We start from the raw sequence: 13025 nt of genomic DNA, 5'->3' as shown, positions 1-13025 counted from the left end.
CAGATCCATCAGATCAGGAAATAATTCCACGGTCTGAATGAGAAGGACAGGAACAAGGGATGGACCTTGCCTTGCTCTCAGAATGTGGGACAGCATTTTTGAGTCTGATTAAATCTACTGACACACAGAGGCTGTGTGCGGAACCCATATACCCCATGAAGGAGTCTGCCTTCTCCTTGTCTGTTTTTTCCAGCCTGCCTGCATTACTCACTGTTGGGTTTGCCCTCCTGGGCTTTCCTTTTCAGGTTGACAGCCCTGTCGAAGCCTTCCTTGTTCTTCTTTGCACCCCTCACCACGTCCAGTTCTATCAGGGCCTTGGCCTTCCTGCCCCCAGCCCCACACCGACCAGCACCAGCACCACCCTCCTGCCACAATCCCTGGCCCTGCTGACACTGCCTGTGCATCTGCTTCTTGCTCTCCACTTTGACCAGCAGGTCCCACTTCAGCCATGCTGCTCTCTTGCCTTCCTTTCCTGACTTCCTGCACTGGGGATGGAGAGCTCTTGTGCCCTGAGCAAAGCGGCCTTACACATCTGACAGCTCTGCTCCTCTCCCTGTCCTTGAGGACAGATTCCCAGCTGTGTGGGCTGCTTTCCATCACTCTGTTGCTCATCTGTCCATCCATCCATCCACCCAAAAAAACTCCATTCAGTCCCCACATACACCATCCAGCCCCATAAATGTCACACATACCCCAGAATCTCCATCTCCTCTGAAACCTCCATCCAGCCCCTAAATCTCCATGCAACTCTGATCTCTACAGGCAGACACAGTGCATCCAGGCCCACAAGGCTCCATTCAGACCTAAAGCCTCCAACCAACCCAACATTTCTATCCAGCCCCAAATCTCCATCGAGACTGCAGATCTTTCATGCAGCCCCCAGATCTACCTGTGGCCCCAAAAGTTCTCCATCCAGCCCCACAAAATTCTCCACCTGGACTCCATAATCTCCATCGAGCTCACAAACTCTCCAGCATTTCCCCTTCACCACCAAAAGGGGGAAGTCAGCTCTCCTGCCCTTCCCCTCACTGCTGCTCCCACACACAGCCCTCCCACGCACAGACTTTCTCTTCTCCCCCAGTTTATGTCTAATCCCTATGTCATGGAGCTATTTAGATCAATCTAGATCAATCTATGCCCAATAGACCCGTGGGCCCAATAGCTCGCAAAAAAAAGAGAAGGAAAAAGGGAAAGGAGTAGGGGAACAGGACCTGGGCTCAGAGAGGGAAAGAGAATGGAGCAGAGGCAACGATGTAAGGAGGAAAGCTTACTTTGCTGGCCATGATATCGGAATGCAAGATAACACAAAGTAATACAATCTAATTGAAATTGAGGGTAATAAATCAAACAAAACAAGAGAGAGAAAGTTTCCAAAACTAAAAGGCCTACTTGAGTGAGGGCGCATGGCTTGGAAGCACACCCAGCCCTCTGCGTGGCTACCAGAGAGAGAGAGAGCCGACAGAGCCCGATCCCGTGACTTCTGTGCTGTATCTTTCTTCTCTGACCGTGAGGTCCTCTGGGATATGCAGTTCTTCTTCTCTTCTGAGAAGCAGGTATTTGGAAGGTTGTCAATCCACAGAACTGGAGTATTAACGCTTTAATTGCCCATGCTGTCCATGCTGTTATGATGTGGAATGCCAACAGCAAAATTACCAAACGATGACATGCTCCACTCCATCCTTTCTGCTTTTAGTATCACTTGGGGGGTGGTGAGCAACTGCTTTGTGCAACATTTCTTTACAACTCTCTACACATAAATACACACATGTAGACATATACTATAAGCATTACTGTTTTTTCTCTCTTCCTGTTTTCTCTTAGCACATAGATTTTATCTTGACCCACAAGATGTGGCATTTTATTCTGAGTCACTTCGGGATCCCACCGGGAGCCGTCACTGAGAATGAAAGCTGTGTGGTGCTGAGCTGCTGCCGGGTGACAGCACCGCAGTCATTGTGGTGCCCAACGTGGGGCCCGAAGGGTGCAGATCCCCATAGCTGTGAGCAGAGCGTGTTCCAACACAACTGCTCTCAGCAGTACAGCAGCCTCAGAGCTGCTGCTCACAGCGCTGAGCTGTTCCTTCCCTCTGGGCCATCCCAGCTCTCAGGGCTCTTTCTTTCCCTGCGCTGGCACTGCTTCTCCTCTCCGAGGGCTGCCCTGCAATTCTGCATGCTTCTATCCTCTTGTCCAGTGATTTTTTTTTTTTCCTGGATATTTCAGCAGTGTTTTTGTTCCTTACTGCTTCCCCAGCAGCTCAGCACTTCATTGCCTGATGTGCCCACTGAACCCAGAGGTGAATTTCCACCTCCAGGGGAGCAACCTATAGCACCTACCAACTTGTGCTAAAGGGAAAGGCTGCAGCATGTGTGTATCTGTACCCCAAACTGGAAATTAGAAAAAGCAAAGCCCAGATCAGAAGCCCAGCGGGTGCTATTTCCTGGCACCGGGTGCAGATACCGGCAGGTCTGTCACAAAGCAAGAAGTGGCTCTGGGGTTTGTCATTTTGGGAACAGTCTTGTGAACTTGCGATCTATGGACGGGGAAAATAGCAGCGTGGACTTCAGGCATTCTGCAAGTGGTTTTTCTCCTGCTGAGAGGCACCATGGTGAGTGTTGGTTTGGGTGTTGGGTGCTCACTGCTAACTTGGTTTGGGGGTTTCTTGTTTCATTGTTTTCCCCAAGAAACACCAGGAATGTTGGCTGAGTTATGAGCTGATCCTGGTTTGTAGTGGGGACAGGAGGAAGGAAGGGATGGGGAAGAAGGAAGCCTGCAAGTGTCCGGAGGTGGGATGGATGTACATCAAAAATCAGCCCTCATCGGGAAACCCGATGTGAGGAATTGGAAGTTGAATCTGAAATGGTGATAATGCAGCCTGGGTCCTGGTGGGATGAGCTCCACACAGACCCACTTGCTGCCAAGCGCCATCTGCTCTACCCTGGTATCATTTCACAAAGGTATGGGGTCTGTGAAGCTCCCACGCCATGCTCTTGAGGACCTGCAGAGCCTCCACCACCTCCACAACAACACATGCAGGGGGTGTCCTTCTCCCTCTGCCCATCCACCCTCCAGCAGGAGCCCAGCCCATGGGTGCCTGCTGCCATCACCTCCTTCTACCAGCTCCTTCCCCACGGGGAACCACTGCAGCAACTGGTTAGGATCCACAGACCCCCAGAACTGGGGGAAACACAGCAGCCATCAACTTCTGAATCAACGTTGCGCGGGAACCACGATGGAAGATCTGTTTTTAAACAAATGGGGACTCTTCCAGCTCCCACCCTCTGCCCGCGCTGGCACCGGGTCTTCCTGAAAGCGACTGTTCTGGGGCTGCTGCTGCTACTGCTGACTGCGCTCGGCGTGCAGGGTGAGTGACAAGCTTGTAACCACATCCACCGCATAGAAACCACAGCTTCTCAGAGCAGAAATCTGGTCCTTTTCCCCCAGAGTGCTATCCGGGCTTTGTGTCGGGCTGGGGATGACCACCCAGAAATCCCTGTGCTTCACCCAACATGGGCAGAAGATGCAAGCAATATTTCTATGCTTTCAGCTGGCTTCACTAATTGAGGGCAGCCACAATCAGAATAGATTGGCACAAAAGCTGGAGGGTCCAACCCCATCTCTGCTTGCTTCCCATGGCTTTGTCCCCACACAAGCACATCTCACCCCACTTTCTGCCTAAGAGTTTCTTGGAAAGCAACACCGCATCCAAGCACTCCCCAGCACAGCGCTGAGATCCGGGGGAGGAATGGGGTGGAGCCGTGTGTGACCTCTTCCCTTCTGCAGTATCTTTACCGATCCACCAGGGGCAGCAACCTGGAAGGACCACGGAGGAGCAGCTGCTGAGGGAAGCTTTAGGGAAGGAGCCTGGGATGGGGGATAGCACTCGAGGTTGTGGGGACGTATGGGGGGGGGGGGGGGGGGGGGGGGGAATCTTGGGGAGCACATTTTTGGGAGCACTCGACAGATGTGTGGGGTGGGGAACAGAGAGGCAGTCTCCCTGGGGGTTCCCACAGGGCTGCGGTGTCACTGAGGGAAATGTGGCTTTTCCTGAACCGCAGATGTCTGCTATGAGGAGAGGGGGGAGGACCTCAAAACTAGGGAAAATATATTTAAAAAGGAGATCCATCGCTGTGGAGCACAAAGTGGGACCCACCCCACACATTGCCCCATAGATTTGGTGACCCACACTCACCTATGGACCCCCCCAAAAACCATGTCCCATTGCTCACCTCACAAAATTGGAGTCCCTTCAACCAATCACGACCCATAGATTTGGAGACGCCACAATCACCTGTGGAACTCCAAACGCTGCCCCACAGACCACCCCCATGGATTTGGAGACCCACCACCAACCCTTACCCATAGATCTGGAGGCCTCACAACCTCCTGTGGACCTCCAGCTGCACAGAGCATAGCAGCACAGTGCGACAGAGCGTTCTCAGCCACAACACCCCATAGGAGCCACATGTGCTGTGTTTGGCATCCCACGAGGAACACCATGCAAAGCCACACACTGGCAGCAATCTGGGGACAGCGTGTGACACATGAGGGGTGACAGCCTGTGTGGGGCACCCCAGTAAGGGCAGCGTGTGCCACTCCACAAGTGCCATCCCATTGTAGGCCACATGGTGCCAAAACTTGGGGATCACAATTTTCACATAGGGAGGTGACATAATGGAATCATGTCCCAAGGGGAACAGACAGCGGTTCTCCAGCCACTCCCTGTCCCCACTGCAGTCTCACTGTCCCCAGGCTGCTCCTGCCTCATGGCACCAATGGCGGTGGCCCTCATCCTCGGTGAGTGACAATGGGGACGTGGTGCCACAGGGGTTGGTGGCCCTGTGTGGGACCTGGACTGTGTCCCTTGCAGGTTGGTGGCTGGTGACAACGAGCAGGGCACAGCAATGTGAGTACAGGGAGAATGGGGACAGAGGGAGGGGAGTGTGGTCAGGGGGCAAGCAGAGGGGCCCAGGAGGGTGTGCAGGGACAAGGCTGACTGCTGTCCCCTGTCCTAGTGCCCCGACCCTCCCTGTCACTGCACCCCAGCCAGGGGGTGTCCCTGGGGGACACTGTCACCCTGCGCTGCCACCTACCCCAGCTGGCTGCCTGGGTTGAGCTCTTCCAGGATGGACTTTTGAGATCCTACAAGGACATGGACAAGCATCAGGTCATGGCTGAGTTCTCCTTTGTTTGTGTAAGCTGGAAGATGCAATGAAGTATTGGTGCCAGTACCGGGTTTTGGAGCCACCGGGAGTATCAGAGAAGAGTGTCCCCATCGAATTGGTGGTGACAGGTGAGGGTTATGGGGCAAGCAGATGGGCCTGGGCATTCTCCACAGGGCCATGTCCTATCTCTGTTATCTCCCTGCATTCAGATCATCGATATTCCCCACCTAACATTTCCATCAGCCACGAAAAAATTGTGGAAGTGGGGACCAATGTCACCATCCAGTGTTGCAATCAGGGCTATGGGGGCATCATCTTCTTGCACAAGGACGGGCACTCAGCCCCTCTCCAGCACCAGGACCCCCGTGGCGGGGGCACAGCCACCTTCATCCTTGTTGCGGTGACCCCAGCTGACAGTGGCACCTACAGGTGCTCCTATCACCCCAAGGCCTCCCTCTTTGTGTCCTCACCCCTTGGGGACAGCGTAACGCTGGAGGTGACTCCCACACCTGCACGCCCAGGTAGGTACCTGCCCCCATTTGCTTGCCCCCAGTACCGCCCGTGTGTGGCAGTGTCATCACATCCCTTCCCCATGGAGGTGATGCTGGGGATGAACACGCCCAAGTACCTGTACCCCACAGGTGCTGAGTTGGTGTCCCGTGGGAACCTGGTGGTGGCAGTGGTGAGGGGCTGCGCTGCTGTCCTCATCTTTGGCCTCGGCATCTTCTTTGTCATCGATGCCCGCAGCCTCTGGATACGGAGAGATGAGAGTCTGGGTGGGGAAGGGATTTAATGGCTTGGATCTCCTGTACATCCCCTACACATCTCCCCAGTCTTTCTCTTCCTCTCCTTCCATTCTTCTGTAGAATCCACCAGGTGTACCATTGGATCCACGATACATTGCCTATCCATTCCCCCAGGTGTTCTTTGTCCCCATTCCATCACCTATAAATCCAACATGTATCCCCTGCCTCCCCTTCCAGGCCCTATAAATTATCTAGTCCCAGTCATCTTGTGCATCTGTGTCCATCCTTTACAGATCCACTATAAATCCACCCAAGTGTTACCTGCCTCCTCTTGCATCCCCTGTTTATTCTCACAAGTCCAACAAGTATCAAACCCATTCATCCCCCATAACCCCACAATGCTCCTGTTCTGTTTTGACTCCGGTGCCTACCACAAATTCCTGAGGCTGTGCACTTCCAGATAAGTCTTTAGGTCAGGGACCCCTGATCCCAGCCTGTTCCTGGAACCTCATACTCCACCTGGAACCCAAAATCCCTGCCCATGAGGACCCCGGGATCCCCCAAATCAGATGGCTTACTCTAACCTGGTGTGATGCCCCAAATCCTGACCAGAGGGAAGCACAAATCTGCATTGTGGAGATCCTCCAGGGCCCAAATCAAATTCCTTGCACCAACTGGGGAAAACCCAGCCATAAACATCCCCCTGACAGTGTGGGCAATCCATACAATGTAATAGGACCCCCAAAAGGCACACATATTTACTCTCAATATCGAACCAATGTTACCCCAAATCAAAGTCCCCCCACATACCCCAACACACCATCACTGACCACCCCACACACTTACAAGAGATGTCCCTCCTCACAGCCATACTGTTCTCCACCATCTCACAGTTGTAGGAGAATGGCTCCAAGAGCAAGGACATTGTGAGTACGAGTGCTACGTGCACTACCCAGGCTATGAGAGCTTGAAGCTGTCAAAGCAAAAAGAAAAGCTGAGGCTGCAGTTAAGATAAGGGGGAAGCTAGCCTGGGGAGAGACTAAGGCAATGGAATGTGAGGAACAGTGTGAAAAGCCGTGTGATGATTAATGCTGGACCAATAGCTATGCGAGCAAGATGCGTGATTTCTGTATGCTAACCAATCATGAGCTGACTATTTCCGTGTGCACTCTGTATTTCTGTATAAGTATGCGCTGATTTGGGCAATAAATCGAAGCTCCACCATTACTTCTATGAAGACATGTGGTTTGTTTCGGGCAACCCTCCTTCAAGTGGTGCCCAAACAGGGACCCGGGAAAGCCGCACAAGTTGCCACCGTGGTTCGACGTGAGGCAGCGGGACGCTCGAGAGTTGTCACAGCGGTTTGACGTGGAGGCAATGTGAGCAGGGAAGGTTGCTGTGGGTAAGTGCTGTTTGCCAAGAGGACGGTAGCTTAGAGCGTCGTGTGTCGAGAGGACAACGACTCAGGCCCGCAGCGGGGTGAGTGCTGTATGCCAAAAAGGATGGCAACCCAGGTAGGAAGATTGCGCAGCTTCCTCCTCCGCTACTTGCTGCTTGCATGGATGTGGAATTTGCAGCAGCACAGACACTGCTTCTTATTATCCTCACTAAGCGAGGGGAGACAGTGAAGGACAAAGACCTAGCTAAGCTAGTAATGTGGGCCCGAGAACAGGGGTTCTTGAAGGCTCCTCCGCTCATTTTCGTAGTGGAAGAATGGCACGAAACTGGGGACTGCATGTGGGACACATCCATTCAGGGCAAGGCGAAGGCGAATACTGCCCTAGGCGCTGTAGTCACAAATTGTGATTAATACTCTTAAGACTATGAGAGCGGAGGCGAAAGTGGCTGCCTCTGCTACCCAAGTTATAGCCGCTCCTGCGAAGGCAGGGTCCTCTAATTTCCCCAAGAGCTGCTCTCATCTTTTCAATCTCTTTAGAGGACCAATGGCGGTGAGGAGCCTGGCGGGGTCAAGGCAGTGTTCATCCATAGCGAAATTGTTGGGTGGGGGAGACAGGGGCCTCCGCAGACCACGCTGCATCAGCACCTCCCGAGGAGGAAGCTCCTTCTCAGCCGGCTGCGGCGACTGGCATTAAGATGCGGAAGTACATCGCGACAGAGAGCAAGGGGGCATGGCGAGCCGGCCGACGCTGTATCCGGCCCTGCCAACCTCCGAGCCTCCTTCCCCCACTGATCTGCAGCAAGTCCCTCTGCCGGTTAGTGGAGATGAGGAGTCTGACTCGGAGGCAGACTTATTCCCCCCTGACCGTCATCAAGTTTCTATGGCGACGCCAGGACACCTACAGTAACTGAATTAGGGAGACAAAGCGACAAAGCCATACAGAATCTAGAGGGTCGACGGGACCACGCGCTGAACTTAGTCCCTATAAAACCGGCCCAATCGCTGCAACAACTGGTTCAGCAAATCCCGGCTGTGGACTCCTGTGTTCCAAAGCCATCCTCTGGTCCTCTGTCTCATTATACTGTGGCAGAAGGGGCGCCAGTAACGGAACGGAGATGGACTGGCATAATTTGGGATTGCCATTCTGGAAGGTGAGTGGCAAACAGCAGGTGCACTTGCCTGTCCACTCATGCAGAGTCCCCAAGGACCGCAATATGAGCAACACGAGTGGAAAGTTTTGCAGCAAGCGAAAAAGACCGTAGGAGAGAATGGGATAAAGTCTGATGTGGCGCAAATGATGCTTGATTGGCTATTTACTGCTGATGTTAATTCCCCAGTGCACTGTGCTAATCTGGCTAGGCTGTTGTTAACTCCTTCTCAAGTTATTATTTGGCAACGGGAGTGGGAACACTTAGCGCGGGTGGAGGCTGGGCGTCCGCGTAACCAGGGGGATGTCTTGTATGGGATTAATCCTGACATGATAACGGGTTTGGGAGCATATGGGAATACGGCAGCACAGTTAACACATCCTTTGCAACTGCATTACATGGCAGCTCAGTTGGCTAAGATGGCCTCTAATGCTGTGCCTGACATGCAACCTTGGCCATCGTTCGCTGCCACTCAGCAGGGCCCAACCGAGCCAAATCCACCATTTTTGGACAGGCTGTGGAAGGCTCTTGCCAGTCAAGCAGAGATGACCGAGGAAGCTAAACAGAGCATGTTTAAGCTGCTTGCCTTGAGAATGCTAATCCCTCTATGCAGCGACTTCTGGCTACACTCCCAGAAGGTGCTGGGGTTGGAGAAATGTTAGGATCTTGCTAGTAGGGCAGAGCAACAGCGTAGTGGGCAAGTTATGGCAAATGCCGTGGCACAAGCCATCCAACCCACTGCGAGGCTGCTTGCAGCAGCTGTGACGAGATTAAGTGGGAAGGATGGAGGGCAGAAACCGGGGATATGTTTCCACTGAGGCCAGAAAGGTCATTTTCACTGTGCCTGTCTCACCAAGGTCTGGTGTGAGCAGTGGCATGGGCCCTCTCCAGGTGGTGAGATCAGTGTGTAAATTTGGTATCAGATGCCTTATACGTGGTAGGAGTAGTGCTACGTATAGAGCAAGCTTTGATTAAGCTCCCCCAGGACCCAAGACTAGCTCAACTCTTCTTGCAGGTTAAGCGGGCAAGAGATGATAGCTGTGTGCCTTGTAGCATCCTGCATATCAGGAGTCACCTAGGGACCCAGGGTCTAGGAGAGGGCAACGCTTGTGCTAATGCACTTGTCAGTCCACTACTACATGCCCTGCAGGAATCCTTTCAGGCCGCAAGAAGCAGCCGTAACATGTTCCATCAGTCGGCTGAGGCATTGAGGCGCCAGTTCGGCCTGACAGGTAAAGAAGCAAAGGGCATTGTGCGGGCATGCTCTCAGGGTTCACAGCACGGGTCTAGCCTAGGTCTAGGAGTTAAACCAAAGGGGTTTACAAGCCTGTGAGATTTGGCAGATGGATGTCAGTCATGTGCCAGCATTTGAGAGGTTAAAGTATGTACATGTATCCATTGATACCTTTTCTAGAATGCTGTGGGCTACAGCACAGGCTGGTGAAAAGGCAGCCCATGTGGTGAGGCATTTGACAGCTTGCTTTGCAGTCATGGGTGTGCCTCAGGAGATCAAAACGGATCATGGTCCGGCGTACACGGGAGGTTGGGTTCACAGGTTCTTGCAGATGTGGGGGTAAAGCATGTCACTGGAATTCCTCATAGTCCCACGGGTCAAACAATGATAGAAAGAGCTCATAGAACTGTTAAAGAATACCTAATGAAACAGAAGCAGGAGGAAGAGATTGATCCAGTCGTGAGATTATCACGAGTCCTTTTTACCCTTCACTTCCTTAGCTTAGTAGGAAATGCAGAATTAGCTCCTGTAATTGTACATCATAGTCAGATTCATATGCAGTCTACTCCCTCAGAGAAGGTTCAATATGGGAACCTACCACTGCCATGTGGGAGGGTCCTGCTCCGCTACTGTTTAACAGTAGAGGTTATAGTTGTGTCTCCCCAGGATCTGGCCCATTATGTGTTCCCTGTAAATGGACCAAGCCAGCCGCGAACATCAACAACCCATCTCAACCCGACGACTACAACAGCGACTCCGGCGAGCAATAGCCGCGTGGTGTACAGACATCATCCATAGTGCCGCGACTGCCAGGCTGCTACCGGTATTCCCTCAGCAGATGGCAGAAAACATCTCATCGGGAAGGCCTCTTGGCCACTGGGAACTGCCAGGAGCAATTAGCGGTTACAAGAATCAGGAGTGCACTAATTGTGGGGTCGGGTACAGTTATTGATCCAGTGCGGGGGCTGTGGTATTTTTACTCATCGGGATACTGAAAACTGTAGGTAAAACTGGTGTGCTGTGTGGTCTTAGCTTACTGACGAGGAACGCTTTGTAGAAGTGTGTAGCACAAATCCAGTGCGTTCTTATAGACAGTGATTGGTGTGCTGATAAGCGTGCCTTGCTTACTGTAATGCTCGCAAAGAAATGGTTTCAAGATGTGATTCGTACTACCTGGCTTGTGCCAAAAGAAAAAGGGGAAAATTGTAGGAGAGTGGCTCAGGAGCAAGAATTAGTGAGCTCGAGTGCTATGTGCACAGCCAGGCTATGAGACCTTGAAGCTGTCAAAGCAGGAAGAAGAACAAAGGCTTCAGTTAAGATAAGGGGGTAGCCAGCCTCAGAAGAGATCAAGATAGAGGATGAGAAAAACAGTGAAAAAGCTGTGTGTTGATTAATGCTGTACAAATAGCTAGCGAGCAAGACACGTGATTTCTGTGTGCTAACCAATTATCAGATGCCTCATGCACCATTTATTTCTATATAAGTATGGGCTGATTCTGGCAATAAAAACCCCTTTAGAAGTTTCCACCATCACTTCTGTGAAGACGCTAGGATTCATTCAGGCCGCCTTCCTCGAGTTCGCCATCCTGGGCTTTCCTTTTCAGGTTGACAGCCCTGTCGAAGCCTTCCTCGTTCTTCTTTGCACCCCTCACCACATCCAGTTCCAGCCGGGGCCTTTGCCTTCCTGCCCCCGCCCCACACCGACCAGCACCAGCCCCACCCTCCTGCAGGCTCCCTGTCCCTGCTGACACTGCTGTGCATCTGCTTCTTGCTCTCCACTTGACCAGCAGGTCCCGCTTCAGCCATGCTGCACTCTTGCCGTCCTTTCCGGACTGCCTGCACTGGGGATGGAGAGCTCTTGTGCCTGAGCACAGCAGCCTTACACATCTGACAGCTGTGCTCCTCTCCCTGTCCTTGAGGACAGATTCCCAGCAGTGTGGGCTGCTTTCCATCACTCTGTTTGCTCATCTGTCCATCTGTCCGCCATCCATCCATCCATCCATCCATCCATCCATCCATCATCCAGCCTCCTACTGGGTGTCCAGCTCCTGGGGCTGCACCTCCTGATCCCAGTACGGACACAACAAAGTCAAGCCACCTTCTGCCTGTCAGTCTTCTATCTCCACACCTGTTGGCCCTTCTATTCACCTACACACCTTGGCTTTCTTTCCTAATATCTATCTTTTCTTCCACTCCAAAACCTCCATCTCACACCAAACGCTACATCCAGCACCACAATCTCCATCCAGCCTCCCCAAATTCTTCATCCAGTCCCAACATCTACACCCACCCCACCGCCCACACACAGCCCTCCAAAATCTCAATCAACCCCAAGACCTTCAGCCCCCCAAAATCATCATCCCACCCCAAAAAAACTCCATTCAGTCCCCCAATCCACCATCCAGCCCCATAAATGTCGCCATTCCCCCAAATCCCTCTATAATCTGTAACCTGTATCCCAACCCCTAAATCTCCATCCAGCTCTGAATCTCTACAGCCAGACCCAGTCACTACATCCAGGCCCCCAGGACTCCATTCAGCCACAAAATCCATCGTTCAAATCCCAAAAACCCCTTCTACACCAAAACCTCAATCCACCCCACAAAGCCTCAAACCAACCCCACATTTCCATCCAGCCCCAAACCTCCATTAGATTGCAGATCCTTCATGCAGCTCCCAGATCTCCCTGTGGCCCCACAGGTCTCATCCAGCCCCCCACAATCCTCCGTCTGGACTCCATAATCTCCATCGAGCTCACAAACTCTCCAGCATTTTCCCTTCCACCACCAAAAGGGGGAAGTCAGCTCTCCTGCCCTTCCCCTAACTGCTGCTCCCACACACAGCCCTCCACGCACAGACTTTCTCTTCTCCCCCAGTTTATGTCTAATCCCCATGTCTGGAGCTATTTAGATCAATCTAGATCAATCTATGCCCAATGGGCCCGTGGGCCCAATAGCTCGCAAAAAAAATGAGAAGGGAAAAGGGAAAGGAGTAGGGGAACAGGACCTGGGCTCAGAGAGGGAAAGAGAATGGAGCAGAGGCAACGATGTAAGGAGGAAAGCTTACTTTGCTGGCCATGATATCGGAATGCAAGATAACACAAAGTAATACAACCTAATTGAAATTGAGGGTAATAATCAACAAAAACAAGAGAGAGAAAGTTTCCAAAACTAAAACGCCTACTTGAGTGAGGGCGCATGGCTTGGAAGCACACCCAGCCCTCTGCGTGGCTACCAGAGAGAGAGAGAACCGACAGATCCTGATCCGTGATTTCCATGCCGTATCTTCCTTCTCTGACCATGAGGTCCTCTGGATATGCAGTTCTTCTTCTCTTCT

At 52.4% G+C, this 13025-nt stretch overlaps 1 protein-coding gene and 1 pseudogene across 3 annotated transcripts in view; both read left to right on the top strand.

Moving 5' to 3' along the window:
* Positions 1-13025, top strand: part of CHIR-B6 (immunoglobulin-like receptor CHIR-B6) — a gene marked incomplete in the record, with an annotated part of 141313 nt that overhangs the window by 77670 nt on the left and 50618 nt on the right.
* Positions 5000-6172, top strand: LOC121107887 (annotated as a pseudogene).

Source organism: Gallus gallus, chromosome 31 (genome assembly GCF_016699485.2).
Source record: "Gallus gallus isolate bGalGal1 chromosome 31, bGalGal1.mat.broiler.GRCg7b, whole genome shotgun sequence".
Lineage (NCBI taxonomy): Eukaryota > Metazoa > Chordata > Aves > Galliformes > Phasianidae > Gallus > Gallus gallus.
This window is presented reverse-complemented; position numbering and strand designations above follow the sequence as displayed.